We start from the raw sequence: 9,810 nt of genomic DNA on the forward strand, positions 1-9,810 counted from the left end.
GTTATAGCCTCACAACCGTGCAAGATGCAGTCACGACAACTTAACAGGAAATAACAAAAACGTGAAATGTGACTTATGGTTGAAATGAGAGCGTTTGCCGGTGTAAATAAGTACAGGCTCTACTCGGCCTACGGATTCGGCTCGGCCTACCGGAAGTGCTCGGCACGGGGTCCACAATGGGGTCTAACCCTAACCCCTAACCCTAACCCTGATTCATATGTTTAATGTCTATCATGTCTGATAACATCAGTAGCTTGTCATTAGCTTATTAGCTAATCTCTAAGACATTTTGCCCACGTTAATCCCACCACGTGCCCGACGTACAGCCAATCACACACGCCCGAGCCCATCTTGTAGCCGAGACGAAATTGCATCGACGCCGGCCTTATTTGACTGTGACACTCCGCGGCGTCGATTACAGACATGGGAGTTCTATGGCCGTCCATTGGGCCTCGAAAAATGACAAAAAAAGGGGTAGCCTACCCTGTTTGCCAAGGGGTCCTGAGGTCCTGACCGGGTTTACTACATGTACTGTATGACAAAACTTGATAGCAAACTGCTACTGTATGCCCTGCACCCAGCAAAAACAAAGCCACACGTGTGTTTCATTTATATCAGGGGGTTTCCAAAGTCTGACACTGTGGGCCTCCCGACGGCCCTCGGACAAAACCTGGACCCCACCCCGTTTACTTGCTTAGTTTCACTCAATTCCTAGATGCCTATGGGATTGTGATTATGTTATTTAATCCCATAGACACTCAATAATTGTGCCAAGATAGCAGAGAATGTGCATTCACTTTGGCACACTTGGAAAATACATTGGTTACGCCTACAAAATTTGTGAATGGTTTCAGAAATAGTGCTTCAAGGATCACTGTTAGCGCTGTAGCATTCAGAAAAAGATCAGTAATAGACAAAAGGCCTTTCTAATAAATCATAATCGACTAAAGCAACATCTCAACTCACACCAACAACAATAACTGATAACCTATAGGCGTTATTAATAACAGCTCTGCAGTCTGTGCTGTATACTCACAAGCTAAAGTAGAAGAGTTCACTGGCAGGTTGAGAGGAAGGTCGTGAACTTGGAAAGGCATTTGGGACAAACTCCGTCAACTCTGCTCTCGTCCCTCCTCTCCTCCCCCTATAGGCTATATCTCCCTACACTCAGCTCTTGTGGTATACGAAGAAATAACATACTTGCAAAGATAATGTATAGGTGAGAGAGGACCCAAACTATGTTTCATCCAGGCCTGATAGTGGCTTGGGTTTCTGAGCCCACCGTGTGGTTTGGCCAAACCAAAAGAAGCCCCTGTCTGGATTTCAACGTCCCCACACACAAAAACCTACCTCCACAAATCACACTGCGCACACGCACACGCACACGCACACACACACACACACACACACACACACACACACACACACACACACACACACACACACAGGGTCATTTTCACAGGAGGGAAAGTGCAAGCGCCGCATCATAGCATAGCATAGCATAGGGGACGGTTTGTCCTCCTGTCGGAAGATAGGAGGCATGAAATATTTAAAATGCCTCATGAATGTTACATCAAATACGCTGTACATTCTCCATCATCATAATATGATGAGACTGATGAACTAAGTTCTTACTGCAGCAATGAGTCCAGAAGTAGCAGTTGGGTTCGTAAGGTGAAAAGTGAATGGGGTTTTAGAATGGGGATTTCGGTTAAATGCATGAAATAAGGTCTCTGTGGTTAACAAAAGTTTATGAGAGTGGTAATTTGTGTTCAGCACTTTTATGGCTTTTGAAGCGTAAATTATTTTTTTTTAATGCGATTTTCAGAAAACGCTTCAAAAGTCATAAAAGTGGTCCTCGTTTGTGAAGTTTCTGAGGAATGGAGACCACGTACTAACCTCACCTACCCAAAAACGTCCGCCTTGTTAAAAAAAAAAAAAAAAAAAAAAAAAAATGGGGTGGTGGGGGGGAATTGACCCAGGGGCCACACTGAGTGAGGTTGGGGGCCGCTAGTTGCCCACCCCTGACGTACAGTATGGGGGTGTAAAGGTGGAGTCAGAGAAGGTCCATCAGATAGGCAGGGGCCAGACCATGCAGTGATGTGTAGGTGAGGAGGAGGATCTTGAAGGTTCTGCGGTATGGGGAGCCAGTGGAGTTGCTGCAGAGTGGGGGTGATGTGTTGCCATGGTTTGGTGCGGGTGAGGATCCATAGCAGCAGAGTTCTACAGAGACACTGTTTGTTTATTGGCTAAAGGGCAGGCAGGCAGCACTGATTCTTAACTGGACGTGATGCGGACAAGCGAGCGAGCGAACATGAGATTGTTTCAGTTTTCCCATATGAAGCTCAGCTGTCCCAAGCTGCTCTGTGCAACAGGCTGAGCGACGTTAGCCTGCTAAACCAGCCGGCCACGTGAACTCACGTTTCATTTCGTTCTACCAGACCGTCTGGCCTCCACGCCTGAGAGGGTGTTTTCACAAATTACAAAGTGCTCTAGCCAATCGGCGACCCGCCTCGTAGTTGACAATCATAACCGGCCAATCAGGAAGCCGCTGGCAAAACAGTAATGGCTGCCTCCGTGGTTGTCCGCCTCGAGCAGTAACGTTAACGTTGGGCGAGTTTAAACAGCCATAAAGTGCAGTTATTGCAGAAATAGACTCAATAACAACAAACAAGTAACAGTATGCAACAGCGGAGATTCTCTGCAGAAAAGATGTTTTCGCCCGTCTCCTCCTATCCTGAGTGAATTTGGATTTGACTGGATCCAACGCTGATTGGCTGAAGGAGTTGTCAGTCAAGGCAAGTCCCGCCCACTGCAAACACTGGGTGAAAGCTGCATGGAGGCCAGACGGTCTGGTAGAAGGAAGTGAAATGTGAGTTCACGTGACCGGCTGGTTTACCAGGCTAGAGCGATGTGTCCCTCCTCCACCTCCACGTGAGGGTCGTCCTGCTTCCCCATATTGGACATCGCTTGTAGGATATCTGGACAATTTTGCCAAATTTTGCTTGGTTGCTGTATGTTAGGAAGAGGTGTGAGGCTGGCTAGCGAAGTCCTGCCCTGTCTGGTCAGGGGACCGTGCTTTGCGCCAACTCACACTCTGTATCTGGGTGTGCTACGTCAGAAAGAGTAACTCACACTCTGTATCTGGGTGTGCTACGTCAGAAAGAGTAACTCACACTCTGTATCTGGGTGTGCTACGTCAGAAAGAGTAACTCACACTCTGTATCTGGGTGTGCTACGTCAGAAAGAGTAACTCACACTCTGTATCTGGGTGTGCTACATCAGAAAGAGTAACTCACACTCTGTATCTGGGTGTGCTACGTCAGAAAGAGTAACTCACACTCTGTATCTGGGTGTGCTACATCAGAAAGAGTAACTCACACTCTGTATCTGGGTGTGCTACGTCAGAAAGAGTAACTCACACTCTGTATCTGGGTGTGCTACGTCAGAAAGAGTAACTCACACTCTGTATCTGGGTGTGCTACATCAGAAAGAGTAACTCACACTCTGTATCTGCGTGTGCTACGTCAGAAAGAGTAACTCACACTCTGTATCTGGGTGTGCTACGTCAGAAAGAGTAACTCACACTCTGTATCTGGGTGTGCTACGTCAGAAAGAGTAACTCACACTCTGTATCTGGGTGTGCTACGTCAGAAAGAGTAACTCACCCTCTGTATCTGGGTGTGCTACGTCAGAAAGAGTAACTCACACTCTGTATCTGGGTGTGCTACGTCAGAAAGAGTAACTCACACTCTGTATCTGGGTGTGCTACGTCAGAAAGAGTAACTCACACTCTGTATCTGGGTGTGCTACATCAGAAAGAGTAACTCACACTCTGTATCTGGGTGTGCTACGTCAGAAAGAGTAACTCACACTCTGTATCTGGGTGTGCTACGTCAGAAAGAGTAACTCACACTCTGTATCTGGGTGTGCTACGTAAGAAAGAGTAACTCACACTCTGTATCTGGGTGTGCTACGTAAGAAAGAGTAACTCACACTCTGTATCTGGGTGTGCTACGTCAGAAAGAGTAACTCACACTCTGTATCTGGGTGTGCTACGTAAGAAAGAGTAACTCACACTCTGTATCTGGGTGTGCTACGTAAGAAAGAGTAACTCACACTCTGTATCTGGGTGTGCTACGTAAGAAAGAGTAACTCACACTCTGTATCTGGGTGTGCTACGTCAGAAAGAGTAACTCACACTCTGTATCTGGGTGTGCTACGTCAGAAAGAGTAACTCACACTCTGTATCTGGGTGTGCTACATCAGAAAGAGTAACTCACACTCTGTATCTGGGTGTGCTACGTAAGAAAGAGTAACTCACACTCTGTATCTGGGTGTGCTACGTAAGAAAGAGTAACTCACACTCTGTATCTGGGTGTGCTACGTCAGAAAGAGTAACTCACACTCTGTATCTGGGTGTGCTACATCAGAAAGAGTAACTCACACTCTGTATCTGGGTGTGCTACATCAGAAAGAGTAACTCACACTCTGTATCTGGGTGTGCTACGTCAGAAAGAGTAACTCACACTCTGTATCTGGGTGTGCTACGTCAGAAAGAGTAACTCACACTCTGTATCTGGGTGTGCTACGTCAGAAAGAGTAACTCACACTCTGTATCTGGGTGTGCTACATCAGAAAGAGTAACTCACACTCTGTATCTGGGTGTGCTACATCAGAAAGAGTAACTCACACTCTGTATCTGGGTGTGCTACATCAGAAAGAGTAACTCACACTCTGTATCTGGGTGTGCTACATCAGAAAGAGTAACTCACACTCTGTATCTGGGTGTGCTACGTCAGAAAGAGTAACTCACACTCTGTATCTGGGTGTGCTACGTCAGAAAGAGTAACTCACACTCTGTATCTGGGTGTGCTACGTAAGAAAGAGTAACTCACACTCTGTATCTGGGTGTGCTACGTCAGAAAGAGTAACTCACACTCTGTATCTGGGTGTGCTACGTCAGAAAGAGTAACTCACACTCTGTATCTGGGTGTGCTACGTCAGAAAGAGTAACTCACACTCTGTATCTGGGTGTGCTACGTCAGAAAGAGTAACTCACACTCTGTATCTGGGTGTGCTACGTCAGAAAGAGTAACTCACACTCTGTATCTGGGTATGCTACGTCAGAAAGAGTAACTCACACTCTGTATCTGGGTGTGCTACGTCAGAAAGAGTAACTCACACTCTGTATCTGGGTGTGCTACGTAAGAAAGAGTAATTCACACTCTGTATCTGGGTATGCTACGTCAGAAAGAGTAACTCACACTCTGTATCTGGGTATGCTACGTCAGAAAGAGTAACTCACACTCTGTATCTGGGTATGCTACGTCAGAAAGAGTAACTCACACTCTGTATCTGGGTGTGCTACGTCAGAAAGAGTAACTCACATTCTGTATCTGGGTGTGCTACGTCAGAAAGAGTAACTCACACTCTGTATCTGGGTGTGCTACATCAGAAAGAGTAACTCACACTCTGTATCTGGGTGTGCTACGTCAGAAAGAGTAACTCACACTCTGTATCTGGGTGTGCTACGTCAGAAAGAGTAACTCACACTCTGTATCTGGGTGTGCTACGTAAGAAAGAGTAACTCACACTCTGTATCTGGGTGTGCTACGTAAGAAAGAGTAACTCACACTCTGTATCTGGGTGTGCTACGTAAGAAAGAGTAACTCACACTCTGTATCTGGGTGTGCTACGTAAGAAAGAGTAACTCACACTCTGTATCTGGGTGTGCTACGTCAGAAAGAGTAACTCACACTCTGTATCTGGGTGTGCTACGTAAGAAAGAGTAACTCACACTCTGTATCTGGGTGTGCTACGTCAGAAAGAGTAACTCACACTCTGTATCTGGGTGTGCTACGTCAGAAAGAGTAACTCACACTCTGTATCTGGGTGTGCTACGTCAGAAAGAGTAACTCACACTCTGTATCTGGGTGTGCTACGTCAGAAAGAGTAACTCACACTCTGTATCTGGGTATGCTACGTCAGAAAGAGTAACTCACACTCTGTATCTGGGTGTGCTACGTCAGAAAGAGTAACTCACACTCTGTATCTGGGTGTGCTACGTCAGAAAGAGTAACTCACACTCTGTATCTGGGTGTGCTACATCAGAAAGAGTAACTCACACTCTGTATCTGGGTGTGCTACATCAGAAAGAGTAACTCACACTCTGTATCTGGGTGTGCTACATCAGAAAGAGTAACTCAAACTCTGTATCTGGGTGTGCTACGTCAGAAAGAGTAACTCACACTCTGTATCTGGGTGTGCTACATCAGAAAGAGTAACTCACACTCTGTATCTGGGTGTGCTACATCAGAAAGAGTAATTCACACTCTGTATCTGGGTGTGCTACATCAGAAAGAGTAACTCACACTCTGTATCTGGGTGTGCTACATCAGAAAGAGTAACTCACACTCTGTATCTGGGTGTGCTACGTCAGAAAGAGTAACTCCCACTCTGTATCTGGGTGTGCTACATCAGAAAGAGTAACTCACACTCTGTATCTGGGTGTGCTACGTCAGAAAGAGTAACTCACACTCTGTATCTGGGTGTGCTACGTCAGAAAGAGTAACTCACACTCTGTATCTGGGTGTGCTACATCAGAAAGAGTAACTCACACTCTGTATCTGGGTGTGCTACGTAAGAAAGAGTAACTCACACTCTGTATCTGGGTGTGCTACATCAGAAAGAGTAACTCACACTCTGTATCTGGGTGTGCTACATCAGAAAGAGTAACTCACACTCTGTATCTGGGTGTGCTACATCAGAAAGAGTAACTCACACTCTGTATCTGGGTGTGCTACGTAAGAAAGAGTAACTCACACTCTGTATCTGGGTGTGCTACGTAAGAAAGAGTAACTCACACTCTGTATCTGGGTGTGCTACGTAAGAAAGAGTAACTCACACTCTGTATCTGGGTGTGCTACGTAAGAAAGAGTAACTCACACTCTGTATCTGGGTGTGCTACGTAAGAAAGAGTAACTCACACTCTGTATCTGGGTGTGCTACGTAAGAAAGAGTAACTCACACTCTGTATCTGGGTGTGCTACGTAAGAAAGAGTAACTCACACTCTGTATCTGGGTGTGCTACGTAAGAAAGAGTAACTCACACTCTGTATCTGGGTGTGCTACGTAAGAAAGAGTAACTCACACTCTGTATCTGGGTGTGCTACGTAAGAAAGAGTAACTCACACTCTGTATCTGGGTGTGCTACATCAGAAAGAGTAACTCACACTCTGTATCTGGGTGTGCTACATCAGAAAGAGTAACTCACACTCTGTATCTGGGTGTGCTACATCAGAAAGAGTAACTCACACTCTGTATCTGGGTGTGCTACATCAGAAAGAGTAACTCACACTCTGTATCTGGGTGTGCTACATCAGAAAGAGTAACTCACACTCTGTATCTGGGTGTGCTACATCAGAAAGAGTAACTCACACTCTGTATCTGGGTGTGCTACGTCAGAAAGAGTAATTCAGCCTCTTATTGATACAAGCACACTGGAATTTGGTCTCCGACAATAGACCTCCTGTGCCAAAAATGACACTGGCCTCTCATCTCAGTGTGTGTGTGTGTGTGTGAGTGTGTGTGTGTGTGTGTGTGTGTGTGTGTGTGTGTGTGCCCATGGTGCCTAGATGTATGTATCTGCTCCATTCCAGGACTAGTAGTCCAGTATATGCAATACAAAACAAACAAACAAACAAACAAACACACACACACACACACACACACACACACACACACACACACACACACACACACACACACACACACACACACACACACACACACACACACACTGTCTAAGTTACTTGGGGAGTGGAGAGCTGAGAGATGGAGAGAGGGAGTGTGTGTGTGTGTGTGTGTGTGTGTGTGTGTGTGTGTGTGTGTGTGTGTGTGTGTGTGTGTGTGTGTGTGTGTGTGTGTGTGAGTGTGTGTGTGTGTGTGTGTGTGTGTGTGTGTGTGTGTGTGTGAGTGTGTGTGTGTGAGAGAGAGAGAGAGAGAGAGAGAGAGAGAGAGAGAGAGAGAGAGAGAGAGAGAGAGAGAGAGAGAGAGTATATTATTATATTCTATCATTATTCAACATTTTAAATGTCAGAATTTGTCACTTTGGCAAGGCTGCTGCCTGTTTGTGTAACACCCATGTCGATTACATCCATGTCAATAAATTAACTGATTTTAATTAATTTGAATTGATCTACTGTACCACATGTCCACATCCATATAAAAGTGATAAATATAAATATGAATGAAGCCGGGCCAGTCTAGTAAATAAGGTTTAGGTTTCCTTTGGAGAGAGAGAGAGAGAGAGAGAGAGAGAGAGAGAGAGAGAGAGAGAGAGAGAGAGAGAGAGAGAGAGAGAGAGAGAGAGAGAGAGAGAGAGAGAGGGGTGATCATGATCAAAGCAGTGAGGTCATCACGTACCAGTGCGTCAACGTGCGCTTGACTCTAGTAACGGAGCCCATCACAGCTGTCATTACAGCAGCACAACAGTTGAAGCCACTATTCATTTGCAGAATAAACCGGCAGAGCATATCACAGAATACATTTCAATCCAAGTCCTAATAATCCTATCATACAATATTAGTTAACTATCACAACAAAAACACATGTCTAATACAATAGGAACGTTAGAGGTGGGGGAAGAATACCACGTAACAAGGTCACAATAAAGGCTTTATAAGCACAAAATATGCCCACGGGGGGGGGGGGGGGGGTCGCTTAGCCTATAAAGTTATGAAGAAGCGTGTTTCTCGTGTTTCTCCATAGAGAAAGGCAGGCTATATTGGTGATGATGAGATGATTAATTGCCACAGGTAGGCTAGTGAGGTAATTGGCTTGGCTATCGAAGTTGTAAGAGAACATCACCGCCACGCGTAACTGCGTAATTGTGGACACTGGACAGGGTGATTGGACAGGCTTTGCGGCGAGAGAAGCCAGACAAAACTATAACGGCACAATGCAGACTAAGGTCACAACGTTATCATATAGCCTACCCTACTAGCGGGTAAAAGTTGTCCGACTTACCAGTTTGTTGAATAAATGGAGTTGAAATCAGTGATCCGAGGCGACCATCATCAGCTGTAGGCTACTGGGTTGAGGGATGTAATTAAAAATGCCTGGAATTGACGTCAAAACCACAAAGCCGGTAAAGGTCTCCCCTTCTAGCTCCTCTCCTCCCTGTGAAAAAAAATATTTCACACACACACAGACAGTGAACAGGCTCCGTGAGCTCACACTGCGCGTCACCGCTGCAAGCTGAAACCAGTGCGCGCTTGACGTGGATGTGCGCGTACACGTGTAGCGTACAGTTACGGGCTCGGTAGTTTCCCCCTCGCCTCTCTCGCAATTTTTGTCTTCCCCTCTATCAACTGCCACCCCTCATGCTGCGTTCAGGTGCTCGTCGTAAAGAAAAAACCAAGCGAGCTCCCATGTGCTGCCTGCGGGGACAGGAGGATGAATGAATGCGCGGCACCAGTCTACTTGATGTTTTAATACCTACATTTTCTAAACGCAAAAATGCAAAAGTAAACGTTAACAACTTTAGCTACATTGAGTGAAACAGGAAACTCCAGGAAAGTAACTCTGAAATGTAGGCATGATGGGCGGCTCTCCCACTGTATGGGTGATTCAAGATTAGACGTAGACATCATCAAATAGGCTTACTTTATTATCTTTACCCGCCTGTTATTGTCTTTTGGTTGGTTTTCTTTCCAGCATGGGGCCATAAGATAACTGAGAACACTAACAAGAGTATGAGAGTTATTCTCCCTCCCCCCAGCAAATAAATACCAAGCCTACTACAAC

The 9,810-nt window shown here is 45.7% G+C and overlaps 1 protein-coding gene across 1 annotated transcript in view; it reads right to left on the reverse strand.

Annotated features, from left to right (window-relative positions):
* The window catches only part of relt (RELT TNF receptor), a 54,185-nt gene extending 45,044 nt beyond the window's left edge, over positions 1-9,141 (reverse strand). Inside the window, 1 exon segment of the mRNA XM_083636390.1 lies at positions 9,031-9,141. The gene's annotated coding sequence lies outside the window, so the exon portion shown is untranslated.
* Positions 9,142-9,810: the final 669 nt, after the last annotated feature.

The sequence above is a fragment of the Poromitra crassiceps genome, assembly GCF_964638095.1.
Source record: "Poromitra crassiceps genome assembly, chromosome: 5".
In the NCBI taxonomy this organism is placed as follows: domain Eukaryota; kingdom Metazoa; phylum Chordata; class Actinopteri; order Beryciformes; family Melamphaidae; genus Poromitra; species Poromitra crassiceps.